This window comes from Trichomycterus rosablanca, chromosome 4 (assembly GCF_030014385.1).
Source record: "Trichomycterus rosablanca isolate fTriRos1 chromosome 4, fTriRos1.hap1, whole genome shotgun sequence".
Taxonomy (NCBI): Eukaryota; Metazoa; Chordata; class Actinopteri; order Siluriformes; family Trichomycteridae; genus Trichomycterus; species Trichomycterus rosablanca.
The window spans coordinates 24,154,424-24,171,493 of NC_085991.1; positions in this window are offsets into that span (position 1 = coordinate 24,154,424).

Sequence of the window (17,070 nt, forward strand, 5' to 3'; positions counted from 1 at the left end):
AACCGAGTACGAGTACAAGTACATGTATTTTTGTACTTGCCGATACCGATACCAATACCTATTTAGAATACAGTTTTTTTTAAAACAAAAACACACGTGAGAAGTGACGAGGAGTTTAATGATACCACGTTCAAAAATGCACGTCAACCAGTAGCGAGTGATCAAAGTGTTTGTGCGCTGACTTGATGAAATCAAGGAGTAAAAGTAAATGAATCTGAGTGGATTTGGCAACACGAATAGCATGGATTGTTCTGTAGTGAGTTGGAGGTTAATAAATATTTTTGCAATGTTGGTGTTTTGTTGTTATGTTTTGTAGAGAACGATCAGGTCAGAAATACTGTAAAACGTGTGTGTGTGTGTGTGCCGGTGTATTCTGATATAAACTATATTATCCCCCTGTCCCACCTGTTTACACTCCTCTCCTGCGTTTCCCCTCACACCGTATCCTGTGTTCTCACTGGCTGTTCGACATGTCACTCATTCCCAGTCGCACATCTGAGATCAGATATCTGACGTGCTAGAAAACTCGAGCGCTCGGCGAGCCGGTCGGATCGAGTTGTTGGATAGTTCACACTTAGCGATCGAGAGCCGAGTTTTGATCGCCGAGTGAACGCCGAGTTGCTCCCGAGCCGGCAGATCTAGCGCCGACCAGTCGCCGAGCGAAAATCAGGGCAAAAGTCGTGTAGTGTGAACCAGGCATAACGCAGCAACGTGCACTAGGCACACGGTATCGGATGTTTAGTATCGGAGCCTCGTTTGCGAGTACGAGTACAAGTTAATGAGCGCGGTATCGGGCAAATACCCGATACCAGTATCGGTACTCATGCATCTCTACTAATAACGCTCCGGCTGCAACACATGCAATGGGTAAAAGTTCCAGCTTCCGGCGAAGCGATGAAGTGTCGCTCCCTACTTAAAATGGTGTAATACCCTACATGTAGTGCACTTCACAGTAACAGATAATGTGAATGGAACGCGCCTACAGAATTGGCGCTAATGATTTTAGGAACCGTTTTCTGAACCAATCAGGCCTTCTGATTTTAATTATTAGTAAGAAATGCTGTTATTTGCATGTATTGCAGCGTCACACAGATGATCGTCAGTGAAACGCTTGATTGACTTCCTAACGAGTTTGTGTTTTACTTCACAACCGGGAAAAGTTTGGAGGTTTTTAATTATAAGCACATTTACAAAATAACGGATTATACTCTGAATGGGAAACACGCTTATAAATTTAATAGCATCTGGAACAACATAAGCTAATGTAAGCAATATTATGGATATTTTGCTGTGTTTTGAATTTTGGCCGCTGTGCAGTAATTTGCAATGAAAACAAAACGTCAGTTTAAGCTTTTAACTGGTACCTAGGAAAGTAAAGGCACGAAGTAAAACGGCAAAATACAGTCGCTAATCTGTTGTTTTTTATCTGAACTTACATATTATTTGTTACATACGCTACATTCTCAATATACGTTTTGTGTATATTATATTGACTTGTGACTTGACTTAGACTCTAGCCTAAAGACTCTGCTTTACAGGTAGAGACTACAGTCATAGACCCCAGCTGCAACTAGCCTCTCTAGACTCAACTCTAAACTTTTCGTTAGCCTACTGGTGCATAAATTAGTAATGCAACAAGAAATTGCTGTCTCAGGCTAAGCAGCCAACTGACACTTTACTTTTGGAAGTATAAAATTGGACAACTGTGTAAAATAATGAGTACAATTTCCACACAGCTAAAATGTTCAACTGAATTGAGAACTGGGGAATTTGGAAGCCAATTCCACACGTTGATCTCGTTGTCATGTTCGTCGAATCATTCATGATAATTTTTTGCTGTAATGCAGGGCACATTATCCTAGGTCACTACCATTAGGGAATACTGTGGTCGTGACGGGTATATTAGGTCTGAAACAATGTTATGGTAGACGGTATGTGTTGAAGTACTATTCACATAAATGCCATGAACCAAGATTTTCCTGCAAAATTACCCAGAGCATCACACTGCCTCTGCTGGTTGGCCTTCTACCCATAATGCCATCATGATGCCAGCTCTACCTCAGGTACGCAACGCTCATGCACCCAGCTGTCCACATGCCATACATGACCATGATTAGACCATGGCATTAATTTCCACTGCTCCATTGAAATTGTTCTGATGCTCATAAGCCCATTGTAGGTTATTCTGGCAGTGGACAGGGGTTAGCATAAATACTCTTGTGGGTCTGTGCCATAGGCAGCAAGCTGTGATGCACAGTGTGTCCTGGCACCTTTTAATCATAGCCAGTATTAACTTTTTCAACAATTTATGCTATTGTGGAAAAGTGAGAAAAAAATGGGTGAAGGATGGCACATCTGTTGAGGAGGCTAATACACTCCTCAAAGACCACGACAATGCTTTAGCTCTGGATATCGCAAAAGTCCTCAGATGCAGAGATAGGGACTCGACTGTCGCACGTAAGCCGCACACACAGCAACTTCAGACTCGACTCGAACTCGTTACAAATGACTCTGACTCGACTCGTGACTCGCTTAAAATGACTTGTAGACAACAAGTCAGCAACATTAGTTACGTGTGACAATTATATATACAGGGTGGGCCATTTATATGGATACACCTAAATAAAATGGGAATGGTTGGTGATATTAACTTCCTGTTTGTGGCACATTAGTATATGGGAGGGGGAAAACTTTTCAAGATGGGTGGTGACCATGGCGGCCATTTTGAAGTCGGCCATTTTGGATCCAACTTTAGTTTTTTCAATGGGAAGAGGGTCATGTGACACATCAAACTTATTGAGAATTTCACAAGAAAAACAATGGTCTGCTTGGTTTTAACGTAACTTTATTCTTTCATGAGTTATTTACACGTTTCTGACCACTTATAAAATGTGTTCAAAGTGCTGCCCATTGTGTTGGATTCTCAATGCAACCCTCTTCTCCCACTCTTCACACACTGATAGCAACACCGCAGAAGAAATGCTAGCACAGGCTTCCAGTATCCGTAGTTTCAGGTGCTGCACATTTCGTATCTTCACAGCATAGACAATTGCCTTCAGATGACCCCAAAGATAAAAGTCTAAGGGGGTCAGATGGGGAGACCTTGGGGGCCATTCAACTGGCCCACGACGACCAATCCACTTTCCAGGAAACTGTTCATCTAGGAATGCTCGGACCTGACACCCATAATGTGGTGGTGCACCATCTTGCTGGAAAAACTCAGGGAACGTGCCAGCTTCAGTGCATAAAGAGGGAAACACATCATCATGTAGCAATTTCAAATATCCAGTGGCCTTGAGGTTTCCATTGATAAAGAAAGGCCCCACTATCTTTGTACCCCATATACCACACCATACCATCAATTTTTGTGTTCCAACAGTCTTGGAGGGATCTATCCAATGTGGGTTAGTGTCAGACCAATAGCGGTGGTTTTGTTTGTTAACTTCACCATTCACATAAAAGTTTGCCTCATCACTGAACAAAATGTTCTGTGTAAACTGAGGGTCCTGTTCCAATTTTTGTTTTGCCCATTCTGCAAATTCAGTGCGCCGATCTGGGTCATCCTCGTTGAGATGCTGCAGCAGCTGGAGTTTGTAAGGGTGCCATTTGTGAGTAGCTAATATCCGCCGAAGGGATGTTCGACTGATGCCACTCTCCAGTGACATGCGGCGAGTGCTACGCTGTGGGCTCTTGCTGAATGAAGCTAGGACAGCCACTGATGTTTCTTCATTAGTGACAGTTGTCATGCGTCCACATTTTGGCAAATCCAACACTGAACCAGTTTCACGAAACTTGGCAAGCAGTTTGCTAACTGTAGCATGGGAGATGGGTGGTCTCGTAGGGTGTCTTGCATTGAAATCTGCTGCAATGACCCGGGTACTGTGTTCACCAGACATCAACACAATTTCTATCCGCTCCTCACGTGTTAACCTCTGCGACATGTCAATGGCTGTAAACAAAGAGAAGCTTGTAAATAACTCATGAAAGAATAAAGTTACGTTAAAACCAAGCACACCATTGTTTTTCTTGTGAAATTCTCAATAAGTTTGATGTGTCACATGACCCTCTTCCCATTGAAAAAACTAAAGTTGGATCCAAAATGGCCGACTTCAAAATGGCCGCCATGGTCACCACCCATCTTGAAAAGTTTTCCCCCTCCCATATACTAATGTGCCACAAACAGGAAGTTAATATCACCAACCATTCCCATTTTATTTAGGTGTATCCATATAAATGGCCCACTCTGTATATACATGATCCGACATCATTCTGATCGTGTCATTTTCTGCTCTCTAATAACGCTCCGGCCATCTTAACCCGCAACGCACGCAACGGGTAAATGTTCCAGCCAGCTTTCGGAAGCGTCGCTCCCTACTCCCTACTTTGAATATGAATCTTACTTAAAATGGTGGAATACCCTACGTAGTGCACTTTACAGTAACAGATAATGTGAATGAAACGCTCCTACAGAATAGGCGCTAATGATTGAAAAAAACGCTTTCTGAACCAATCAGACCCTCTGATTTTAATTATTAGTAAGAAATGCTGTTATTTGCATGTATTGCAGCGTCACACAGATGATGTCAATGAAACGCTTGATTGGCTTTCTAATGAGTTCGTGTTTTACTTCACAACCGGGAAAAGTTTGGAGGTTTTTAATTATAAGCACATTTACAAAATAACAGATTATATTCCTAATGGGACAACACACGGTTATAAGTTTAATAGCATCTGGAACAACATAAGCTAAGGTAAGCAGTGGTTTTGGATATTTTGCTGTGTTTGGGATTTTGGCCGTTGTGCCGTAATTAACTGGTACCTAGGAAAGTAAAGGCACGAAGTAAAACAGCAAAACAGTCGCTAATCTGTTGTTTTTTTAACCTGAACTTACATATTATTTGTTTATTTTTACGCTACATTTCCAATATATGTTTTGTGTATATTATATTGACTCGTGACTTGACTCGGACTCTAGCCTAATGACTCGTGACTCATATTTTGTGACTTGTGAACGTCTCTGCTCAAATGGAAGATCCTCCAGTAAGAAATCAAGATGCTTACTCTGAGGCATCGGTTTGGCATTCACTGTTTTGCTGGCTCAGGCAGAGACAGTCGGTTTCAAGGTATGATGTCCAGCAAGGTCATAGGTTGGAAGCAGATGCACTAAAATGTGTTAAACTTACAGACATGTTCACCTGTCCTGATTACAGTTTAATGGCTGATAATAAATTCATTGTTTTTAACTAAGCACATAATGAAGGGTAATGTATATATGTCATGCTTCCAAGAACTTCATAGTAGCCACTGATAAAAAATTTAAATGTTAGCTAAGGGGTAACAGTACATGTCCGAGTCTCCCGTTCGTAAGTGTGGATGTAGCTTGAAATGTTTAAAGCCCTTTTCCTTCTTGGTTGCTGACGTCTGGCAGGATGCTTGATTAATGTTGTTGACGTACGCCTGGGCAATTCTTGACGCAACCAAGTAAAAAACACCAAAGCTACTTTGAGCATCTGTGCTGGCATGGGGTTGAATATTGATGGCTAATATTGGCATATATTGGTTTTGCTATTTTTAAGAGACATATGCTGCCACAAACTCCATGAGTATGTGTGCTTGACTTGCCTGCCTGCAGTTCAGATCTGTTTCCAATTAAAAGTTAATGGCACATCATGAAAAGGAGAATAACACGACTACAGACTTTTCACGCCTTGTATGCAGCAAGAATGGTGAAAAATTTAACTTGCAAAACAGCAACAATTAATACTTTAATTCCCAAATGAATAAATGTGTAGTTAAAAGAAAAGGTAATCAAGTGATAGACATGTTTTACTGCTGTGCCACCCAAGCGCCCACAATACAATGTTTTTAATTCCAATTAAAATAATTAGCAAAACAGTTTTGTAATTTTTTGGGTGAAAAGTTACATCGTTAAAAAGGAAATTTCTTACTTGGAAGACATAACGGATGCCCTGATGAAAGCTGAGACAAATTGCAACCATAGAAAAATTACTTAACAAGCAAGGTCTTTATAAGTAGACTTCACAGTGTCTGCCACTCATGACCAAAAAGTACAGGACAGGTCGAGTGGAATATGGCACAAGAATTTGGACAGACCTGTAGAGTTTTGGGACACAGTTCCATGGAGTGACGAATCAAAACTGGAACCAGACATATGACTCAGGGGTTTATCTGGTGAGGCTTATGACCAGAAGAATACTATCCCCACGGTCAAGCATGGAGGTGAGTCAGTAGTGATGTGGGATTTTTTTTTTTAGCAAGAACTGGCAATGTTGACCATTTGACTGGCATAATGGATTCAGAGAAATACCAAGACATTTTAAAACAGAATGTTATGCCTTTTGTGGTGAAACAAACTTCCAGCAAGACAATGATCTAAGCAGACGTCTAAGCAACCAAAATTTGGTTAAGGAATCAGTCTATGAGCCCAGTGTTTCTCGAAGAAACTGGACCACCAAGACCCTGACCAGGATAAAATGGTAAAAGTATAAATATATATACACCGATCAGCCATAACATTATAACCACCTCCTTATTTCTAAACTCACTGTCCATTTTATCAGCTTCACTTTCCATATAGAAGCACTTTGAAGTTCTACAATTACTGACTGTAGTCCATCTGTTTCTCTGCATGCTTTTTAGCCTCCTTTTACTCTGTTCTTTAATGGTCAGGACCCCCACAGGACCACTTCAGAGTAGGTATTATTTGGGTGGTGGATCATTCTCAGCACTGCAGTGACACTGACATGGTGGTGGTGTGTTAGTGTGTGTTGTGCTGGTACGAGTGGATAAGACACAGCAGCGCTGCTGGAGTTTTTAACCACCTCACTGTCACTGCTGGACTGAGAATTGTCCACCAACCAAAAATATATCCAGCCAACAGCGCCCCGTGGGCAGCGTCCTGTGACCACCGATGAAGGTCTAGAAGAAAACAAACTCAAACAGCAGCAACAGATGATCGTCTCTGACTTTACATCTACAAGGTGGAACAACTAGCTAGTAGTGTCTAATAGAGTGGACAGTGAGTGGGCATTTAAAAACTCCAGCAGCACTGCTGTGTCTGATCCACTCATACCAGCAGAACACACACTAACACACCACCACCATGTCATTGTCACTGCAGTGCTGAGAATGATCCACCACCCAAATACCGGCAGAGGTGGAAGGTAACACTCCACTGCCTGTGATTACTGCTAACTTATTTAAATGTCACTCAACAACCGTAGGATGTTATCAAGTTACCTACATAAGAGTGAGACAGGCTGAGGTTTGCAAGGGACCATAAGGATTGGACCATAGAGAACTGGAGTAGTCATTATCTTTAGAGACAATTTTCAGACTGGCCCAAGACCTTGTTGTCTTACAATTAGACGATGCCCTTGAAAGACGTGTAAACCACATGGCATCACACACAGTGTAAAATTTGGTGGAGGAACGATAATGATCTGGGGTGCTTTAGCAAGTGTGGAATCAGGCAGATTTGTCTTTGTGTGTTTTACATGAATCAAACCACATACAAGGTCATACTGGAAGAAAACGTTGGGGACTGGTTATTTCAGCAGGACAATGCTTAATGCCTCACATCAAAGTTAATCAAGGTGTGGATGGAGGAGCACCAGTTTAAGAGCCTGTCATATCCAGCCTGATTTTCAGACCTGAACCGCATTATAAACCTCTCAAAAGTGATCAAAAGGAAGATGTTTATAACCCATCAAAAAACCAAGCTGCTCCGAGAATAGCATAGTTTATCCAACAGCAATGTGAAAGACTGGTGGAGAGCATGCCAAGACATATTAAAGCAGTGATTGAAAATCAGGGTTATCAGGTTCTGTCAAATACAGATTGCTGAACTCCCTCTTGATTAAAAAACTTTATTATTGTGTTGTTAAATATAAATATAAACTTGTCTTTGCATTATTTGAGAACCAAAAACACAGCATCTTAATTACTTTGACCTGTTTTTATTTTTTGCAAATACATTCTCTAAATTACAATATTGTTTTGGACAGACAGACAGACGTCAGGCTACAATGGCTAATTGTGGTTAAATATATCATATTATAATGTATTTAGCAGATTGCTTCATTCACAAATACTTATAACAAATAACTAATGCAAGAGCAATCCAACTAACTGTGGTTTAAGAAACCTGCCCAAGAGCCCAACAGTGTCAGCTTGGCAGTGCTAGGGCTTGAACCCTCAAACTTTTGATCTAAAGTCCAGTAACAACTAAAAAACCATTAAGTGACCATTCATTACACCACTGCCTAAATATACAATAAACAAACAGGATGCAATCAAACCGACTTAAACAGACTGTAATTCACCAGTCTAATTTCTATTTTAGCAAGTAAGTCTACTTTTTGGGTTAAACTTAGCTCAATTAATCTCACAAGGCATTGACTCAATCATGTTTACCTTTAAAGTAAAAACAGACATCATGATCACAATTAGTGATAAATAGTTACTAGTGGACTGCAAGTATGTTTTTTTATTTAACAAACCAATTTCCACAAACGTTGAGACACTGTAAAAATACAATAGAAACTGAAATCTGTAATTTGTTAATCCACTTGAATCTTCGTTTAACAGACAGAATGGCAAAGAAATAATTGTTTAAAAGACAGACAGACAGACAGACAGACAGACAGATCACTTTATTAATCCCAAAGGGAAAGTCAAGCATTACAGCAGCTCCATGTACAATAATTCTGTTTGTTAAATATAAACAAATTAGAAACTGATGCCTGCAACACACTTGACACATGTTGGGACAGAGGCATGTTTACCACTGGGTCACATCACCTTTTCTTTTAATTATATGTTCTAATCATTTTGAAATTAAAGATACTAAATGTTGCAGTTTTGCAAGAGGATTTGGGCCATTCTTGGTGCATGTATACAAGACTCAAGCTGCCCAAAAGTCTGTGGTCGCTGTTGTCTTATTTGCCTCTTCATGATGGACCATACATTTTCAAACAATATTGATCCCATGAGAGTATGTAATAAGCCACTGTGCAGTTTTGATATAAATGATTTATAAAGAATGGACCTTCTACGGCTTTGATTTTACAGAATCAATCATAATTGTACTATCAACTATAATCATGCTATCAACAGTATAGTTACTCTCAATATTATTTTGGTAAAATGGATTAAACTAAACATGGACAAGGAAACTCTTTTGGAATCACACTTTATGGGCAGTTGTAGCTTTGCCAGTCTAAGCACCACCACTGCCAGGTTGCCACTGTTGAACCCTTGAGCAAGGCCCTTAACCCTCAATTGCTTAGACAATATACTGTCACAGTACTGTAAGTCACTTTGGATAAAAGAGTCAGCCAAATGCCGAAAATGTAAATGTAATGGTGGCTTATCTTTGTGTTTCTTCGTTTCTTTATTATTGCTCTGCTTGTTTTAACTAACCAGTTCACCTAAGTGATGTTTGATCCCTTCAACAGGCACTTTGTCACAATTATTACTAATTATCAAACAAATAATTGCAGATTATGATTTAATATTTGTTTTCTAGTTTTATGGAATGGACTGCATGGAGCCTGATAAAAGTACCATTTTAATGACATTAAACATGCAACTCGATATATTCAGTTTGATTTTCTGACTGTGAAATCTGTAAATAGACAACATACAAATTACTATTATTTTAAAAATGTACTGAAATACATATGGGAGCTATAAAACACTAACAAACTGTAAAAAACAACTACTATATTAAGTATTATGGCAAAATCCCGGCAATCGACTTTTAATCTACTAATTGTTTTAGCAATAGTGATGGTTAAAACATCAAATAAAATTTAATAAATATTACTCTTATACAATAAGACAACAGTGCCTGAGAAACATATGAGATATGAGCACAGTAATTAAATAATAATGATGGTCACTGCTAATAAACAGACAGTGAGTGTGTTTGCTGATTAAACAGGACTTATTTTAATCTGCGGTTAATTGCAGCATATCAATCAATTGTTAAGTAGTTAGTTGTTGTTGTTATAATTGTAAAAATACTACCGACATGCTTTAACGTCATATCAATCCTATTTAAATAAGCAGTAAGCCACTAAGGAGCTTTTGATACATAGTAAAAATAAATTAGTTGTAATAGACATTAAGCTTTTGCTAAAGTCACCTGTTTTTTTTCTGAGTACATGAATAATAATGCTTTTCATTTTAGGTTGATTAACAGTACACTAACTTTTTTGGTAATAAGGACTAAACGAAAAACCAAAAATGATCTTGAGAAATGACAGCAAAATTAAATTTCAAGCTCCTCAATCCTTGCTTTTCTCTTATAAACTGATACGTCTCTTCTTGTTTCATCAGCTTCCACAACTAATGATCTCTGATACTGTTTTATTTCCTCATTAGACACCTGAGCCTCTTTTATATAGAGCTTGTATTTCTCTCATTTTTCACAGACAGCACTGTATTTCCTAAGACTTTTACTTAAGACTACAAATAAATTTACCCAGCAATCCCAGAATAGTATAGTTCCAGTATGATCAGTCTGGTTTTACATTCCTATATCCCTCTTCATTGTTACTCATGAACTAAATAATGTGTTTTGACACTTTGATGATTCAGTAACTGCTGACATTTTGTTTGTTCGAATGCATGATTTGAGATCGTTTTCAAAAGACAGAAGCATTACATAGTTTTGTTTTGACTTTACTTTTCAATACTTTCATTTTCATTCTATCTTTGAAACAACCTGCATTTTAGTAACTGCATTATCACTGCTTGTTAAATCAAACCCAGAATATTCACTAAAATTTATTTAAGCTGTCTCCACAAATTTTTTTTCATTTTTGTAAATTTTAAAGCACTGACATTTTACATTTATAATATATAAATATACATAAAATCTAACAAATTAATTATAGCTGTAAAACAAATTGTTTATCATTAGATACATAATTTATAAAGTTATGACAAGCACGATAAACTGCAAAAACAGTGCTACACATTAATCTACTTTTAGAGTAATTATATTAGAGAGAAACTAAAAAGTTATAATTAGTTGCATTGCTTTATTATTGAAACAATCTTTAAATATTTATTAAAAGATTATAAGGATTTTTATTGAATCAAAGGCTTAGTTTTGTTCTCGAAATGATACATTTACGAGAATGATCTAAAGAATTCCTAGGTACACATTTAATATTTTGCATAAAACAAACTAAAATCAAATCAAAAATTAACTTACATGTATTATTACTGCTTATAACACATTCTTAACATTAAAATAAAATTCGTTTTTATAAAGCCACCACGTTGTAACCTTTGTTCTTATTTAAAAGATTTACAGACTTGTGAAATTCAAATGTTATATATAGCAAATCAAATGCAAAGAAATAAACTTAAATTTCCAAAATATACAAACAGTCCTTTTGCATTAAACTACAGGCTTGTCTTTCTTTGCCTATACAAACCAAACTATGAAACAGACTATTCTGTTAAAGCATCTTTTTAAAAGCAAATATTCATCTGTAAATTACCACATGTATCTATTGACGTTTTCCTATACAAGTCCAAACATAAATAAGTATAATTTTTAAATTCTCATTTTTAATCTAATTGTTTTAATCTTTGCATTTACAAGCAAACTATAAACAAGTGCTATAACTTTACATTTCACTATTAAATGAAACATTTTCCTTTTCTTTTTATTTTCAAAATTAGACTACATATTTCTTTTCTTAATTATTATTTTACACCTCACTTTTTAATAAGCAGGCTGGACAATTTTTAATATTATTATAACACATAAGCAGAAACAGATCATGCTATAAACAAGTATTCATGTACAAATTACTGTTAAAACATACTTTTGTTTGCATATATATCATACAAATCATACATACAAATCACATTTATTCCTAAATATTATAATACAAAAATACATTGAATTGTAATAACCCATTTTTACCATATAGTTTCTATTGAATGATGTGATTTCACAGTATTTTTTTTAAACTAATTTTGCAAATACAGTTCACGAAATCAACAAATATCACATATGGAAAACATTCAGCATATTAAAAAGCTATCGTCATTTTAAGATTTAATATTTATTATAAAGGTTTACATATGAAAAAACCCATAAGAACAGATCTATGATTTATTCTAATAAAACATTTTTCTTATTTTTTTGCAGCTGCATCTCACTTATTAAACAATTATTTATCTATATTATTAATACATTTCTTTACAATTGTATGCCCTAGTTTAAGTTTTCATATCTTACTTATTATTTTAAACTTGTTTAAACATGTTTTAGTTTTTTTATATTCAGATCACACATATCTATTCTTTTAATTAGCACAATAAATCAAATGTTCCTCATTTTTAAAGGTACAGATCACACTGCCAACAAAGAATTATATCAAACTACATATTTCACTAAAAAACAGGCAAACCAACGCTGGAAAATGTTGGAAAACTAAATTCTAATGATAGTACAACAAAATACGCAAAGCTTAATTGCACAGTACTTTCCAAAAAATGATTTTAATCTTGCAGAAAGCACAGCACTAAAAGTTTTCGATCAAGAGCGTCATTTCATCAGTTTCATCCACCACACATGGGTCGCATCTCAAACCGCACACTACCGCACTTCTGTGTTGCCATGGTTGCCATATGCGGCGTGTTGTTTTGGTGTGATGGTGTGAGGTTTAGTACGGAACCACAGGGCGGAAATAAACGTAATGCGCAACAGGTTTTAAAGTCGGGTTTGATCTGCGTATCCCGCACGTAAAGTTGCGACTTTTTTTATTTCTACCGCAAAAAACAAATAACTCAGCGTGCTTTAAAACCTGCGCAAACTTTCCACACGCGCCCACATAAAAACCTATAGCAAATAGTAAATAGACATCGACCGACCCCAACACCTACAGATAAACCCGATCACCCTTTGTGAGTAAATAAGCGGCCATGCGGTAAGAGTGGGGGTGCAAGTGTGCCTCTCTTGGGGCAGGCTACCCCAACCCCCTTCTTTCCACCACACACGCATACACACACACGCATACACACACACACACAGCCATGCCATACATGCTGCTTCATCCATAGGCATGTATCACAAAACTTTGGGAAATGTTTGCACCAAATGCACCGATCGAGTGCGTGCATTGCCTGGCGACTGCGCGCGCCCATAAACCCGACATATGACATGCACGAGCACTAAATATTGTAATCACGCTTGATTGTAGTGTCCAGTGTGAAAATATTAACCGCACAACCACACACATCGGGTCTGAATATTATCGACCACCCTGTGTGTCGCGCTAATCGGCACAATTGCAATCTCAGATCGCAAACCAGATTTAAACTTTAAATCGTCGCGACACCAGGTTTATGTAAATATCGAGGCGTTTCGAGGACAGACACACACTTGACAGAAAGTTTAGCATTGCCCAATTAGTTGACGGTAACGTCTCCCTCCATTTTGGTTTGTGTGCGTTATTGACAAGCAACTTTCCCCGCTCCGATATAGTATCCCGAACGACATTTAAATGCATTAGGTTCTCCATGCGCCTCCAATACCATCAATAACAACCACAACACTTCAACCGAAACCTCCCGTAAATCACGTGGTTCTATAAACCCAGGCTATATAATACATTATCTAATTTCGGCGCTGCGCGCATTACGAATTAAGCAAACGTGCTTTAGAAGACAGCACCGTGTTTATAGTCGGGCATGTAACGTATGTGTCAAAATTCAAGCAGCATGACAGCGGCAAATATTTTATATGAATTTTTATCATATTTAAACGCGCGCCTGTATGCGACGGCTACCCTCGTAGCGCTGTCGTTATTATATTCAAAGAAAAACTTAAACTAAACTAAAATTCTCAACTTTTTCCAACTTTTGACAACTCCAGCGGTTCCTCCGGTTGTTGACATTCATTTGCATTGAACCCGGCGTGACAGGACCGTCTAACATAATTTATATCATTTTTTTTCTGATTTTTTATCTTCCGCTGCCTTTCTCTCAGGTCCCGAACAGGGCGCTGATTAACGCAAACTTTTTCCCTTGCTCACCCTCACTCATAATTTGAATAACCCCGATATTTTAATTCAAGAACGGCGTAACCATTTAGTAAATTTGCGCAAAACTTACCTTGGGAGCCTTAGCATCCTTTCTAGAGCATTTTTCTTGACTTTCAACTATTTTCCGTATTTTTAATAATTTTTTTCTCATATTTTTTCCTGGACGCGGCGGGCCTGAAAATTGTTTGCTTTCTCCCCTTTCCAGCAGCCATTGTGTAGGCTATGCACTTTGACCACGCCCACTCCGAGTCTCCGCCCCCTTCTTGCTCCGTGATTTGTGGACCCGCCTGTCATTTTCATATTTCACTGTCACCGCATGGACCGCTCGGAAAAGCTACATTTTCGGACTCGCCGGCGTTTCTGTCAATCGCAGTGACTTCATTTTATTTCTATTTACAACAATGGGTGGTCCTAAATAGCCGGAGGCTTCATGTGAAAGGCTGGAAAGGCTGTCACTCTGCTAAGTAGTGGCTTGGTGTTGCACTGAACTCTGTGACCGTCGAATTGTGTGACTCAAGATGGCGCTGTTACGCGACGTCAGTAAAGGTTTAATTTAGTGACCGTTTGGAGGTCTTGTGACCCCTCATATATACAGGCTTTGGACAAAATAACTGAAACACCTGTCATTTTAGTGTGGGAGGTTTCATGGCTAAATTGGACCAGTCTGGTGGCCAATCTTCATTAATTGCACATTGCACCAGTAAGAGCAGAGTGTGAAGGTTCAATTAGCAGGGTAAGAGCACAGTTTTGCTCAAAATATTGCAATGCACACAACATTATGGGTGACATACCAGAGTTCAAAAGAGGACAAATTGTTGGTGCACGTCTTGCTGGCGCATCTGTGACCAAGACAGCAAGTCTTTGTGATGTATCAAGAGCCACGGTATCCAGGGTATTGTCAGCATACCACCAAGAAGGACAAACCACATCCAACAGGATTAACTGTGGACGCAAGAGGAAGCTGTCTGAAAGGGATGTTCGGGTGCTAACCCGGATTGTATCCAAAAAACATAAAACCACGGCTGCCCAAATCACGGCAGAATTAAATGTGCACCTCAACTCTCCTGTTTCCACCAGAACTGTCCGTCAAGAGCTCCACAGGGTCAATATACACGGCCGGGCTGCTATAGCCAAACCTTTGGTCACTCGTGCCAATGCCAAACGTCGGTTTCAATGGTGCAAGGAGCGCAAATCTTGGGCTGTGGACAATGTGAAACATGTATTGTTCTCTGATGAGTCCACCTTTACTGTTTTCCCCACATCCGGGAGAGTTACGGTGTGGAGAAGCCCCAAAGAAGCGTACCACCCAGACTGTTGCATGCCCAGAGTGAAGCATGGGGGTGGATCAGTGATGGTTTGGGCTGCCATATCATGGCATTCCCTTGGCCCAATACTTGTGCTAGATGGGCGCGTCACTGCCCAGGACTACCGAACCATTCTGGAGGACCATGTGCATCCAATGGCAGTGCCATGTATCAGGATGACAATGCACCAATACACACAGCAAGACTGGTGAAAGATTGGTTTGATGAACATGAAAGTGAAGTTGATCATCTCCCATGGCCTGCACAGTCACCAGAGCTAAATATTATTGAGCCACTTTGGGGTGTTTTGGAGAAGCGAGTCAGGAAACGTTTTCCTCCACCAGCATCACGTAGTGACCTGGCCACTATCCTGCAAGAAGAATGGCTTAAAATCCCTCTGACCACTGTGCAGGACTTGTATATGTCATTTCCAAGACGAATTGACGCTGTATTGGCCGCAAAAGGAGGCCCTACACCATACTAATAAATTATTGTGGTCTAAAACCAGGTGTTTCAGTTATTTTGTCCAACCCCTGTATATATATATATATATATATATATACTGTATATATATACAGTATATATATTGCCAAAAGTATTCGTTCGTCTGCCTTCACACGCATATGAACTTGAGTGACATCCCATTCTTAATACATAGGGTTTAATCTGATGCTATAACAGCTTCAACTCTTCAGGGAAGGCTTTCCACAAACTTTATGAGTGTGTTTATGGGAATTTTTGACCATTGTTCCAGAAGTGCATTTGTGAGGTCAGACACTGATGTTGGACGAGAAGGCCTGGCTCGTAGTCTTCACTCTAATTCATCCCAAAGGTGTTCTATCGGGTTGAGGTCAGGACTGTGCAGGCCAGTCAAGTTCCTCCACAACAAACTCGCTCATCCATGTCTTTATGGACCTTGCTTTGTGCACTGGTGCGCAGTCATGTTGGAACAGGAATGGGCCATCCCCAAACTGTTCCCACAAAGTTGGGAGCATGAAATTCTCCAAAATCTCTTGTTATGCTGAAGCATTAAGAGTTCCTTTCACTGGAACTAAGGGGCCGAGTCCAACTCCTGAAAAACAACCCCACACCATAACCCCCCCTCCACCAAACTTACAACAGGTACAATGTAGTCAGACAAGTACCGTTCTTCTGGCAACCGCCAAACCCAGACTTATCCATCGGATTGCTATATATATATATATATATATATATATACCGATCAGGCATATCATTAAAACCACCTCCTTGTTTCTACACAAATTTTCCATTTTATCGGCTCCACTTACCATATAGGAGCAACTACTGACTGTAGTTCATCTGTTTCTCTGCATGCTTTGTTAGCCCCCTTTCATGCTGTTCTTCAATGGTCATGACTCTCTCAGGACCACTACCAAAAATATCCAGCCAACAGCGCCCCGCGAACAGCGTCCTATGACCACTGATGAAGGTCTAACCATCTAAATAATACCTACTCTTTGGTGGTGCTGTGGGGCTCCTGACCATTGAAGAACAGAGTAAAAGCAGGCTAAAAAAGTATGTAGATAAACAGATGGACTACAGTCAGTAATTGTAACTACAATGTGTTTCTATTTGAGAAGTGGAGCTGATAAAATGGACAGTGAGTGTAGAAACAAGGAGGTGGTTTTAATGTTATGGCTGATTAGTGT